Source organism: Apostichopus japonicus, chromosome 3 (assembly GCF_037975245.1).
Source record: "Apostichopus japonicus isolate 1M-3 chromosome 3, ASM3797524v1, whole genome shotgun sequence".
Lineage (NCBI taxonomy): Eukaryota > Metazoa > Echinodermata > Holothuroidea > Aspidochirotida > Stichopodidae > Apostichopus > Apostichopus japonicus.
In genome coordinates, this window is record NC_092563.1 from 14,933,094 (window position 1) to 14,948,200 (window position 15,107).

The following is a 15,107-nucleotide window of genomic DNA, read 5'->3' on the forward strand; positions in this document are numbered from 1 at the left end:
TGATGATGACGACGATGATGATGGGAGGGCGGTGCGGTCAATTGGTTAAGGCAGTGGACTTGTGATCTAAGGATTACAGGTTCGAGCCCTGGCCAGATCATTACGTTGTGTCCTTGGGCAAGGCGCTTTATCTCCATTGCCTCTCTTCACCCAGGTGTATAAATGGGGACTTGCGAGGTATCTTGTAAATATAGTTGTTTGCGCCGGTTGGGTGCCCCAGGAGAGATTGATTGAATTGCACACACTTTGGTATGTAGGTGTGACAAGTTACCAATGACCAGGGTTAAGTTGTAAAGTCGTGTGAGAAGGCCTTGGTCCTGAACAAGACTGTAAACCTGAAAATTATTAAATTATTGATGACGATGACGATGACGACTAAGACGATGGTCATCGTTGTCGTGGTCATTGTTATTAGGGCCTATAAAGTCAAGTATATTTATGAAAACGAGAATACGTAATCCTTTTATCACATCTTTCCCGCATCACCTGATTTGGCCCGGGTTGGACCCCCATACCCCCCCCCCCCCCACACTCACCCTCTCATCGAGCCTGTCTATAAAGGGACCGCCACCAACTAAGTGCTGGATAGCTCATGCAGTTAGTATGTATAGGGCGTAGAGCTTATTATTCCTATGCCACATTGCTTTGAATTCCGTTTCCAGCCAAAGCTTTTCTCTGTCCTTTCCCAGCTGGATATCATCTGTAACAATCCCATCACTTTGTGGCAAATATCAAATGAAAATCTGTTTCCTTAAAATATGTAGCTAAATTTTGAATAATAACTGCACCGTCAGTAGGTTTATTTATAGCCACCAATTTATTAATAACCTGAGACATTGTCTACAGGGAGAGGTTTTTTATTGTTTGTATTGACTTTCTACCTGATTTTCGAAATCTATTTCAGAACAGATACGATCTCATCATTCCTTTTTTTCTTTCCGCAAACTATGCTTCAAAAATAGAACATTCATTACAACAATATAGTCAAACTCCCTTTCTCCCAACCTGATTATCCTAACCTCAAAAAGTATTAGGTCAAATATTCTGTGCCTGGAGAGAGTCTGCTGTTTCAAACCATTCTTCTTTTAAGAAACATATCGAGTTGATGAGTTTGATTCACTCATTGGAACGGATGCTTAAGTTCCCATAGCAACGTATCATACGTTAATTCAGCGAATCAAATTTCATTTCAAATCGATTACTGTTCGAAGTTATTTAGATTTTACAATGGGATTTTTTTTTATATGTATGATGAATATTCGTATGAAAAATATGTCTGGGTGACGAAATGTTACGAACTTATTTGTGTCATAAACTATCTGCTCATTTACTGTCACCTTTTGTAAATTAAAAACAAAACAAATGATGGGTGGGTATTTTAGGGTGTTTGAGTGGACTCTTATTTTGACTTATACTCGACAGGTTAGGTCAATTTGAAGTTTGTAACTAATAGCTGTCCCCCGAGGAGTGAGAGAGCGAGAAAAAAAAAGTCTGTGCCTCCTTCGTTCAAGTGAAGTGTTTATAACATTTTGAATGACATATTTAGAAAGTGTGTGTGATCAGAAAATTCGTCCTTCAATAGCTGACAATTTTGATATTCTTTTTATTCAAAATAAGATTTAAAAAAAAAAATAATAAAATAACGAAACAAGAGAATGAAAAAAAGAAATAATTGAGAAATAATCCAAAAGTTACTGCTAAACTGCTGCTTTAATATGTAGATTTACATTTACATGACGCCAGACTTAATGATGTTAAACCTCATAGGAATTGTATTATAAATGACTGACCTCGTTGTCATATTGTTAAGTTTATATGGATGTTATACACGACATGAAAGTTCCAAATTCATTCTCCCTTCATATAGGAATCTCTGAAATTAGGAATCTGACGCATGTGTGAAAAAGTACACAAGGAAAAATATCACTAGATTCTATTTCCTTTGAAGAAAGAGAAGACAAAATGGCTTTTTATTTTAGTTTAGACGGGATGGTAGTGGTGCGGGCTGGGGGAGGGGTGATGGGGTGGGTGATGGGGATGAGGGATTGGTTAGGGATAGAACATTGTGGTTGAGAAGAGTGATATGTTATATAGTTGATAACTTACATTCTACATAATAACGCAATTTTTAATATATATAGATAATAGGAGGTTATTTATTATGTAGGCCTAAGCTTTGGGAACGTTGTTACCTAACGAACTGATTATAATGATGTAGGTAGTTACTTGACTGTATAATTTATATAAAAATACACCTTTTATTTTGGATGAAGGTTAACGGGTAGCCAACCCACCCACCCCACCTTCTCCCCTCCCCCCTTCCACACAATTTACCCACCTCATCGTCAATCGTGGGACAAACATTCAGTCGGGGAACTTGTAATATTCAGTCGGGGAAGAGTTAAATATGCCTCAGTATGCAGAATTTGACGGTCTAAAACTATACACATGAGTCGACGACCCCAGGTTCACACCACCTGCCGCCGCCCCCCTTACATAAAGGTTCCTTTTCCCCTACCTAAATCAGTCGAGAGATTGCAGAGCAACCCCCCCCCCCCCCATCCCTTCTTCCCCATCTTTGAAATACATGCAGCGTACGTCACTGCCCTTACTCTATACTTACAATGTATACATATGCCCATTCAAAGCATCGGTATATAAACGGTAACTGCTACACACACAACAAGGTGTACATAGCTTTCCAAACGATTACTCCTCTGTTCAATAACAACGCCTGCAGAAATTGCATGAAAATATCATTAAATTATTGAGGCGAAGACAAAACTTAATTAATTTAGTAAAAGATGTATTTATAGACCTCAGCAGTAACCAACATCCAATTGCAGCGATTCCCCAGGACGAACGGGGAATTAGTTTTTATTAAAAGCAGAAGAGCGTTCAACCCAGTCATATTATTACGTCTATAATTAGTTTATTTTAGTTTATTTATTTATTTTCTTCTTGCTGTATTGATTAATTAAAACTAGAAATTGAATCATTTTCATTTAATTTTTATATTTAGTATTTTTTTCAAACTATATATTTTGCGTAAACCCTTACTTGTTACGCTTTCATTATCAGGGGCGGCGCGGGAAAAGGGGAGGTGGGGGGGGGGGGGTGGAGGGAAAGGGGATGAAGAGGGACCAAATTCGTTGTGCAGTGGCTTCTTGACTTTGATCTGAGAGGGCAAGCTACAAAGTTATACCTCAAATCTTGCCAGGTATCCTTTGTGCATTACATACCACAATTCCTGTATTTGATTTTTTTCTCATTTTAATGAAATGCTTCTTATATTTCAACGAAAGGCACTTTTCAAATAATACAGGAATTTCAAAATAAATAAATGAAGAAAAGGTGTGCTGCCTTTGTTTTCCAAAGAGGGGCAATTCTAATTTATGAGTAACAGGCACTTTTGAGGTTTTCAAACAAGTTGGGGCACATGCCTCCTGTGCCCCCCGGCACCGCCATCTCTGTTCAAATTCGATCGTCATTGAAAACATCGTCATCGTCATCTTCATCGTCGTCATTGTCATCCTCCATTTTGTAAAATTCTGACAAATTTGGCTCAGTTTTCTACAATTCTTCGTATAAACAATTTGAAAGGACCATAGAGAGATTTGCGTTTCATATAATCGCATCACTCAGCCTTATTCATATGGATTGTACTCCACAGAAGGATTCCGTGATGCTTTCCCGTAACCGCTCTCTTGTAATGAAGTTCCACCCGCGCGTACATATAGCTGTACGGCTTCCACGGACGGCACTGTGTGACAAGCATGATAATTGTCGTTATTGACGTCATGGATGGGTGCAAGGAAATTATAAGGTAAGATTAATATTAGTTGAAGTTAAAGGAGATATAAGTGCACAAAATATCCTAGTGACAGAGACACTGAAAAGCTTGTAGACGCTGGCCGGAATTAAATTAAAGTTAATATCGTGGAGCTGCCACTGGCAGTCACACTTGGAAAACTATAAAGTAAACGAAATAATATAATAAAGACGACACAGTCTGTGCGTTACGTTAACAAAAAATATATATATGTCTATGCTCTCGTGGTCTACAAAGAAGTCCTCACCTCAGTCTACAGAGGCAAGACTGGTACATGGTTCATTGCACATTGTGAATTGGGTATAAATTAGCTAGTTGCCTTTAACCCAGTCGTTCATGCAGTTTTCAGTCGTTATTTTACTTTCTACATATTTTAACCCTTATAAAATAAATCGTCTTCGATTTATCAATAATTTATTAATATTAATTATCAATTATTTAAAATAAATATAGTTTTTTTACAAAATTCTACAATTACACATTTCCATAATTACACATTTCTACAACTACACATTGGAAAAATACACATTTATCTTATTTTTTGAATATATATATATATATATATATATATATATATATATATATATATATATATATATATATATATATATATATATATATGATAACACACACACTAGAACATCTTTAATCATAATCTGTAATTGATCGAAATCATACATCACCGCAATTAGTAAGAAATGCAGTTTTCAGTCGTTATTTTACTTTCTACAAGCTCTTCAAATCAAACAATCAACCAACCTATGATTTTAAGAGACCGCCAAAATACTTGTACAGATGTTCTAAGGCGGTGAAGCAAACATCACTGCTGATATGCTTCCTGCAACATATCTTTAGAAGATCAACAGAAAGAGCTCGGTCACTGGCAAAGGAAACACAATGCATTCTGGGGTTCCGGGCAAAGATGATGAAACGATTGATGACCCGGGGCGTCTTCGTTCAACATTAAATTGGAGCATACCTATGACGTCATGTGGAGCCTACTTGAACACAGGCATTCATGGGTATTATTTAGGTTAGTATGTTGTCTGACTGAATGATTGGAACCTAGTGTAAATTTATACTGATTTCCGATGTGATATTATCAAGAGCTTACAACGTCAAAATGACCAATTCTTGCAGCTGTTCGGTGAACATTTTGTAGCTTACCCTCATCCACAACCCCTCATCTCCACCAAGTCAAAAGAGGAATTAGACAAGATATTTATTTTCGTTTGAGAGAATATGATCAAGCTCCAGTTAATATAATGGAATCTGTCTTGTCGTCATATATTGCTAACGGAAGCCTGTACAAATCTCTGAGTGTCATTTTGGTGTATGCTAATTTTCTTTTTATTTGATTGAAAGCGAAACATTTATGTTTATTTATTCATCATCAGCAGTCATAAAGTTAGTTTTGAGCAACAGACAGGTAACATTGACTGACAAATGAAACCTCTATCAACGAGCAATTCATTAACATAAAAATGAATAAAAAAATCGAAAACGTTTGTGACATCATAATATTATTTTAGACATGTTCAATTCTTCTGCCTCATATATAAAGGAACATTTTCCAAACGAATTTAAATTTAGGGGGGGGGGAGGGGTGTGTTGGGTTTATATCATTATAGTATCTTTTAAGCTTAGGTTACTAGGTTTTAATAATACTGCCTTTAAAGAGAATAAAATATTAAGATTGTAACATAGCCAATTAAATGTTCGTAACATTTGCTACTCGTATATGATGAGACAAAACGTAATGCGATTGTATACAGTACAAAATTTGTTTCACCGATTAACTGTCCATGGAAGCTAGGGTAAGGGTGCGGTGAGGGGGGGGCGGCGATGCGTGGGTTTGCACCCCGTCCAATTTTCAAAGGTCCACATTTACCTGAGTAGAGAATTGTCATTCAGGCTACGACGGACGATAACATTAACCTCATGCAAGAGTCTTAAAACAAATGTGGTTGCAAAGTAAAGCACCATTTTGCATCCAAGCACCCTATTTATAAAAAAACAGACCCCCCTCAATGACGGTGCTCATTAAAATAAAGTGCATATCTTCAATCAACGCCCCCCCCCTCATCCCCCTCCCACCCGGAAAATTATACATACACCCTGAACATGGATACATATTTAAATAAAATATAAAAGAAAACCATTCTTCATGATTTAATTGAGAATACATCACGTTCGTACGAAGACAGAGCTGCATGTTATTTTCCGTATATATGATAACACTTGCATATAATTGATCAGCAAAATTTTTCTTAAGCAACGAAAGAAAACTTTGCATACACCCTGATGCTCTCTGATCACCTATTGATTTCATTATCAAGGAGTTGTTGAGCTCTGATATTAACCTGAAAGGCTTTGTTAATTTTTAAACAGACGTTTCCGGATTTAGGCGTAGATGTTATCGAGACTAAGTGTTTGCATGAGAGAGTTGGAGAGCCCTGTTTCTCACGTATAAGTGTCATATTGATTATTATTGCTCCATTAGCCCAATCACTTATTATGTTTTGAAGGGAACTCACCAATTATTAACTCATCTTTCACCAGTTTTCAATGTTTGAATTAACTATCCACCGTATGTTAGACTGATCTTTTCATTCAGTTTCACTGATGTTGCCGAATTGCGTACGCACACAGACATATATATACACAGACATACACACCCATATATATATATATATATATATATACACAGACATACACACACACACATATAAATATATATATATATATATATGTATATATATATATATACAGACATATATATACACAGACATACACACCCACATATATATATATATATACACAGACATACACACCCACACATATAAATATATATATATATATATATATATGTATATATATATATATATATATATATATATATATATATATAAATATATATATATATATAATGTAATAAAATTATAATGGTTGTTTCATTAAGCGGCCTGAAGTAGGCGTGTATATATGACAATCTGAAAGCCCTGTAGACTGTGAATGCTCAATATGAACACTTAAGTACTCGTTCAAGTCCATTACTATATATACCTCTAAATTTGAACTATGACAAGAAAAAAATGAGAAAAGTACTCAACAGTATATCTTTGGAGGTTCTTTCCCCCTAAATTATTCCCAGGTCAATCAGGAGTGTTAAGCTAAACTATAAAATGTCTAAGAGAGAGAGAGAGACAGGGAGGTTTTAATGAATGCCGTAGAATGCTTCTGGAAACTTGAAAATGCAGCCCTTGCAAATTTCAACTCTCTGAGGTGGTTTGGGGTTAACACTGGGGATCTTTCAAATGACAGTGTGCAGATGTACTTGTATTATCGAAACACGTTAAAAATAGTGGGGAAAGGGTCTTGAGAGTGGCAGGCCGTTCACTCGCACTATAACAGACGTTAGAACGGTTGTATTGCTTACTAAGCTAGGCCTAGGTATGCCTGTACGGTAGGCTAGACTAAACTAGACTAGTGCATACATAAGCTTTAAGCAAATCACTAGACAGATCACATGGCCCATAACTTATCTCTATCATATATATGCGTCGCCGAAACGACCAATTCGTGAAATAGCGAGAAATGTTGTTAAAGTGTCGATGAAATTAGAAAACGTGTGTATCAGGCATTGATGTAATACTAACCACTGCATGATGTAAAAAAAAAATACAAGCACCAATATAGGGCAGTCTCCTGCTTTGTAGTTTGTTAATGGTTTATCATAAACACCCAATTGCCCCCCTCCCCCTCCCCGCCGCTTTGCATGTTACAAGAATATTGCAGTTATTTTAGAGACTCGTGCTCCCTAAGTCATGTTATCAAATGAATAAATCTTCTAAGAGAAAATAACGTGGTGTCAAATTCATGAGATCGTAGACACCCTAGAGACATGCAAGAGAGTGGTTGATTTTTGATACTTTTAGTGATTTAATTACATTCGTTTTTTTATTCTTATTGCAATAAGTGTTTAGTTTCACATTAAATGGTAGATTTTGTTTTACCTCCTGGTTATTATTATTACATTACTGGGTGGTTTTTTGTTTTAACATTAATGGCTATAGCATTATAAAGTGAAAACGTTTGGAATCTCGACAACGGCGTTGTGAACATATCACATATTTAACAATGTTTAATTGATTGATTAGTTGCTTCGAAAATGAACAGTTCACATATTTGAATCAGGAGCGGCGGATCCAGGAAGTTAGTCAGGAAGGGGGTATGGTTCTGATATCGCTGACGCCAATGTAGGGGGTTTGGGGGTCCTCCCCCGGAAAAAAAAATATATTCGTGTAATGTGCACGCCTGTAAGGCATATTTAAGTTATAAATTATAGTTATACACTTAGGTTTATATATTCAAGGTTGTGTTAACAATTACTTTTACTTTTTTATGGGGTACAAAAGGAAGGGCTATATACACCCCCATAAACCCACCCCCCCCCCCAAAAAAAATAACCGTGGATTCGCGCCAGTGACCTAAGCAACTAGACATATGTATATTTATATACAACTTTCGTGCGTGACACTAATTATCAAATGACTAGACAGCCAGTATGCTAAATTTAGAAATGAAAAATATCCATCATTCAACATCTCCCATATGTTTATGTTATATACAGTGCAGTAGACTACATACAATGTAGTTTTCTTTATTTCCTAGCTTTATAAATATCTTCAAAATGCTCTTTATCATTTTACACCTGTGGCTCTATAAATATGTCGTTGATATATTTCAATTGATCTCCATAAAAAGTAAATGCAGTTCATTAAAAGAAAAGCTTCTATCGTCTATGTTTAACTTTCTTAAGAAGGGTTTTTTCTTTATATCCTTCTTTTTTTCCCCCTTACATTCACGGCTATATTTTTCTTGCTATTCTCTCTTCGACACACTTTGTAAGAATTTAAATATTAGCCTATACTTCAATCTAAACTGATCTTCATTTGTATGCGGCAAGCGAAGTTCGAAAGCGAGTCAGTTCATTTCTCCGCGAATCCTGTTATCGTTTAAAAGCTTGACGAGAAAGGGGGGAAATGAAGAATTACGTGCCCGTGTCGCTCTGGGAATTCTCTTTCGCTCTCAAGATTTTTGAAATATCCTTAATGTATTCACCCCTTACGACCTCGACGCGTGGCTGTCAGGCGTGTACGTGAGTACACACAAACCGCAAGCGATTCATCTAAACAAGACGGTTTCTTGTACCGTGGTTCTTTTACATACGAGTAATTCAGATTCTTTTCTCTAACAGTTACATTAATTAATCGGTTTTTTATTACTATAAAACCGGGCACAATAGGAAGCATTTTGTCTCAAGCCTCTGGTCGCGTTTCATCGCTTCAAAGTGATGCATCCGTCGTCTGGTGCTTCTCAGCAGGACCATGCATTGCCTTGTCATTATACAATAATTGTTAAGGCCTACAATTGCGCTGCTCCAGTAAGAGCGCTTTGGAATATCTCTGAAATATTCAACATTTGTTTATTGTGTTTCGAATCTAATGGTGCCGCACTGTGACTGTTTCTAAATATTCACTAATATGTAGATTTCGGTTACCAATTTTATAAAAAAAAAAATGAAATAGTGAAATTAATACTTAAAACATGCAGATGAGGAATTGACTATACCTCTTATTTCTTAGATCTTGAAGATTAGTTAACAATTTTGAAAACAAAAGACGGCTAACTCACGTTTCAACTAAAAAATAAAGATGAAAAAGGACACACACACGCAAAGTTAGCCCTGACTGAAGTGGACAGTTCCATACTAATTTCATGAGATCTTTCGTACAACGGATTTTAATCTCTCATTTCGTTACCCAGAACGTACACAAATACAACGAAAATACACTCACACAACTGCCAATGATATTCTGTTCACGTGTCCTAGCTCTGACAAAGCATAATACATTTATATGATGAAACGAACAAGATTCATTATCTTCTTCTTTGCATTTTGAAACTTGAGAAACGGGACTATGAAAGTAAATATGAGACGATTGAATGGTAATTATTCCAGTAAACTTTAATAAAAGTGATCTTTCTTAAAATTATATTTTGGATTCCAGATTTTCGCTTGAGAATCTGATTAGAATTCCCCGGTGCTTCCTGTTTAATAAAAGATTTTGCGTCATCCGTGAATTTTCGGACGAATTTTTAATGTAACAGGACTCGGTCTCCGAACTACACGTTAAGAAATTAATGCGATAGATGTGTATATATATATGTATGTGTATGTATGTATGTGTATATATGTATGTATATATATATATATATATATATATATATATATATATATATATATATATAGTATGGTATGCCCAAGTACTACTGAAGGCCTGATAGGCGTCGCAATAGCATCGGTCGCAAGAAGTTTATGTCATTTTCCTTTTCATATACTTTTTTTTAGAAGAAAATCGAGCCAAGTCATTTTTGTGAACAAAACGATGGAAAAACATCAGGTGATTAATAACTAGCTTGAAAGTTTCTTATTTACTAGTTTTCTCGACTTTTTTTTAATTCTTGGGAGATGTCAAAGGTTCAATCTGCTTGGGGCTGCTTCAGATAGCATGTCATGGTATAACTGACGTATATGCTGCAGCTCAATGAGGAACTGAAGCCCCTATGTACGAGCCTTGCCACCATACGTTATCGATCGTGAAACACTTGACCCACTGGGTGTACTTCCTGTAATTTGGAAGCGCTTATTATTCATTCAATCAAGTATATATACATCTCCAGCAATTTGGCATTTTCCGTTTTCAGTCGTCATGTCCTGGCCAGGCTATGTTTCCTTGCGTCCTCTCCTTCGTTTTATTTGAAACATGAAGGATATAGTCTGCTAACGTCGTGGTTTATAAACAGTCTCAAATTTGATGGTCTGGGTGATTTTGACGATGTTTACATTCTCTACACATTCGCTACTTCCCTTCGCCGGCTGCATGGCTATAGGATGATATTGGTCTTGCAGGATATGCAAAGGATTGACGAACGAATTTAGTGTAAAGCATTTTTTCTAATTAAAAGAGAACCTAACATAATTTTAATCAGTTCGATTGCGAAAAGGTGGTACAGTTGTTTCAAATGGAAGCAACTCGCTTGGAAAGTGTTTTCTATTGTTATTGTATTTGGGGTGGGGGGGGGGGGGTGAGATCAACTTGTACCCAAATATAATATATTAAGAGTATTAAGCTTTCTTTCGTCATCAAAATGGCTCAACTCCCCTAATTAACCACTCTCACCCCACCCCCCCCCCACACACAATGCCAGCCTTCATGAACAAACAGATCATATGTTGATATCAAACGCTTTGCACTGCGAGTGAAGAGCCTAGTGGTTTGGTTTGTAAAACATGGAGCTCACGGAGGATAAATAATTCTTTATGCCATATTTTCCCGGTCCCCCTGATCAGACCTCTGCATGGGGCTGTTGATCCCGACTCTCCCCTCTCGCAAGGTCTGACCGAACGCATGTGTACGAGGATGGGTGGAATGAAGGGAAGGAGGAGTGACGATATATGGAGGGTATAGGTGAGCATATATGTGACCAAATGTCATCATTCCGAACTAGTATAGATATTTTGTTTCTAATGGATTAAACAAAAACACATTAGTTATGCATATTTATGACTTTGTAAACTCATGTGTCTGTATATGAAATTTGTAAAATCTCTTATATATCAAAGTATTTGACAGTTGATTGAACTGCTTCATGCCTCCGAGCAGTATCTGTATAGGTTTTCGGACAGAGACGCAAATTCTGTTGGGGTGACTGTAACGGTCTGGTTGTGTATATCACATGTACTCTCTTGTCAGCGTTCCTGTTCTCTTATAGAATACGGTAACAAGCCTGCAAGCAAACGTCCTTGAACACATACACCAGATACTTCACTATTGTTATTAGAAAACTGATTGATTTTTTGGGGGGTACAAATGTCAACGGCGCACCTAACTATGGTTTTATATATGTGTAACACTTTTTAAGAATACTCGAAATGTCCCAAAATCGTACACCTCTAAGTCATGGAAGGAACCCACACAATAATTCTTGTTCTTCCCAGATAAGACAAATGTGACCCAAGCTTGGTTAATTTGAAGCAAAAACTGAAGGGAATAGTTAACTTTCCCTTTCCCAGGACCTCTCTTCTTATTTATTCTTCTCTGCCGGTCACATATACAAAGTGTAGAACCACAGCTATAAACAATCAGTTTGGGTCATCGCTCAACGTTTATTGTCCACAAGTGTGTGACGTCATTGAATTGTCTCTCTTTTTCTTTTTTTAGTATACTCGTATATTTGGTCGTAGCCAATAGAAAAAGTCCGGGAGCGGGGATCCATAGGGTTTTCTGCCAGTGGTGCAATCATTTGAAATTGGTCACAGCCCCCGGCAGAGGTGGTTGTTTTTCTATTATAATTTAAAAGCTAACCATTAAATGCCTCAACTTGCCAAGTAGCATAATCCATTGTGTGTGCCAGTGGGTACATGATTAAATTCGGAAAACGTTCATGCGAAAATCACATTGTTTTTCACCATCTGTTACTACACTATAATAGTTGGTTTATTAATTCTCCCTAAAGTTAAATTTGATAAATTTAGGATATAAATTGTGACGTACGTGTGTGTGTGTATGGTCGGCATACACACATATATAATGTACACGCATGTACATAATGCACATACCCACAAAGACCTATCTAATATGAAATATAGGATTTAGTCAGACTTGTTATATTGAATGTGCTGGCTACATTTATCACGTTGTCACTATAGTCGATTGCACAATGCGCTTGCGCAAATCGGAGAGTATTTTGTTTTTATGACGGTTCGTTCCGAAGTATAAGTAACTGATAAAAAAAATAAAATTAGTTTGATGCGTTTATATGACCATGGCAACTTAAATGACGTCAGTAAAATTGACAATACAAACTACTTATCATAGACGCTATCGGGATGAAATAGTGTATATGTGCAATTTGAGGCACTTATATAAATGACGTCATCTTATCACCATAGTGTAGGCTGCTCTAGGATTCGCGAATAGGATGTATATATAATTTCAAAGGTCTCAAGTACCAGTGATTTTCCCCAATGCCTTTTAAAGGCCTCCAAACGAGCAGCCTGTATGAAATAGACCAAAATAAATGCCTGGTCTCTCTCACGGAATGAACGTGATTTAATAAAACAAGGTTTAGAGTCCAATTAGTTTGGTCATCATTTTTGACAAATATATTTTGCGTGAAATTGAATCAATAATAGTTAATTTCTCAAGTAATGAAGTGAGAAAGAGGGTAAGAATGAACGACAGATACAGGAAGGGTGGGTCTGGACTTTTCTGAACAATATACGAACAAGTCTATGTATCGATATATCTATAAATATATCTATATATATATATATATATATATGTCTGTATTAATTTTACCAATTAATCTTACCGTTATTGTTATAAAATAGCCCTTCCCATAAGTCACTCAACCTCATTTCTCATAAGCAAAGCCTCCCCACAACTTTCTTATAATTTAGCTGCCTTTTAACTTTCGTCAAATAGGTCATTGACTATCCCTTGACTCAAGCTATACTGCTAATCCAATATCATCCTCAGATTGTCAAATTACCAAGTGAACCACTTTCTCTCTGAGAGGCCATGATTCATTCTTAAGCGATCTTTCTTTTGGGAACAGCCTGATAAAATATTTATACTTCTAATTTGGAGACTACATCTTCCAAACACTTCCCGGAGGAACGACTATATATATGTATATATGTCCTGAGTATCTATAATGCCTCCTTGTGTACGTTAGTGTACACATATATGCGAACATAGCAAGATGTGGTTGAACGCGTCTCTCTATCTCATGTGCATACGGTTTCATTGTGTACTGAAGACATATACCGCACTGTTAGATATGCATAACATGGGTTATTAATATGTTCGGCTTGTTTTCATGCGAGAAGACCGTTTTGCCAAATTAATATGAAGTATTATATTCATTAATTCAGAACGAAAAGGCTAATTAAAAATCGGTATAATCGTTAAGGGTCGAAGGTTAAATATTATGTTGTATATGCACCTTCAATCAAAACATTACCGTACTCCTGAATCTCTTCTTAGTCCTAACTTGCGTTGAATGTATACTTGATTTAGATAGTAGGATATTATTTGTAATTTAGAAGGGCGGAAGGGGAGGGTGGTATAGAGGGTAGAGAGGGTCACCTCATATTACAAATGTTATGTATAGGTAGCTGACTAAGTTATGTCAACACGAATTTCTGTTGAGAGTTTGCACTTCCTATCGGCATTAAATATTAGCCTGTCTAAAACCACCGCAGTTTACGCGGGCTCGTATAGCCACGGGGGGGGGGGGGAGGGGGGAGCTGGGGCAATGCCCACAAATTTCGATTATACCCGCCTTTATTTCTTCAAAATTATGGTTTCCGTAATGGACTTCTATTGTGGATCCATGGCCCCTCAAACAAAAATTCCGCCCCTCCAAACAAACACTCTTTCCGTCCAAATTTGCTAAACTGGCAACGGGCCCGATTTCACGTCCGCAATCTCGCTCATAAAACTAGTCCTTTCTCCTCCTCTGTGATGTACGCGCGTGCGTCACACGGTGTCTGAATACTTCATAGTCTTTACGTTAATGCAAAGAGACATAGATGCGCTTAGAGTGCTCTTTATAGTATACGCTATGGTATAACATTATATAGACGGTTAATTCCATTGACTCTTTTCTCCACATTCATGCCCTTTGGTTGAAAACGGATTTATCGCCGGTGAGGTTGTTAAGGGTATAATGCCGGTGTATTGACTGACTATACAGGAGAGAATTAATGTATGTGCTGTAGGTTACTTATAGTAGCTATCTATGGAGATCAAGATGGCCGAATTCAGTGCAATTAAGTAGGTTATTTGCATATCAAGGTACTTAAGCCTTCAACCCGCAGGTGTATAAGCTGATGACAATGATGATTCAGCTTCAAGAGACAGTTTAAGAGAAAAAATTTGCCCTTGGAGTTACCCTTGGGAACTACTTTTTACCGTCTGTTTTGTCAAAGAACGGAGTTTTCCTTAATTCAATGCTCAATTGCACATATAGAAACAGAACAGAATTATGGACACACTATACCATTATACATGTAATAAGTGAAGAAATACATAACGTTATTTAAACATTTGTTGTTGTTGTAATAAGTTACACCAGACAGCTATATATTTAAGACTATACTATATACCTTGTAAAGAACACCCACTCCCCCATCCCACCC

The 15,107-nt window shown here is 36.7% G+C and overlaps 1 long non-coding RNA gene across 3 annotated transcripts in view; it reads left to right on the forward strand.

Annotated features, from left to right (window-relative positions):
• LOC139958475 (uncharacterized) overlaps window positions 1–5,133 on the forward strand; it is a 26,269-nt gene extending 21,136 nt beyond the window's left edge. For 2 of the 3 annotated variants that reach the window (XR_011789804.1, XR_011789806.1), the window contains 2 exons: window positions 3,674–3,826; window positions 4,566–5,133. This is a non-coding gene — a long non-coding RNA (uncharacterized lncRNA). The remainder of the gene's footprint in view (window positions 1–3,673; window positions 3,827–4,565) is intronic. The other variant, XR_011789807.1, reaches the window with a different exon arrangement.
• Window positions 5,134–15,107: the final 9,974 nt, after the last annotated feature.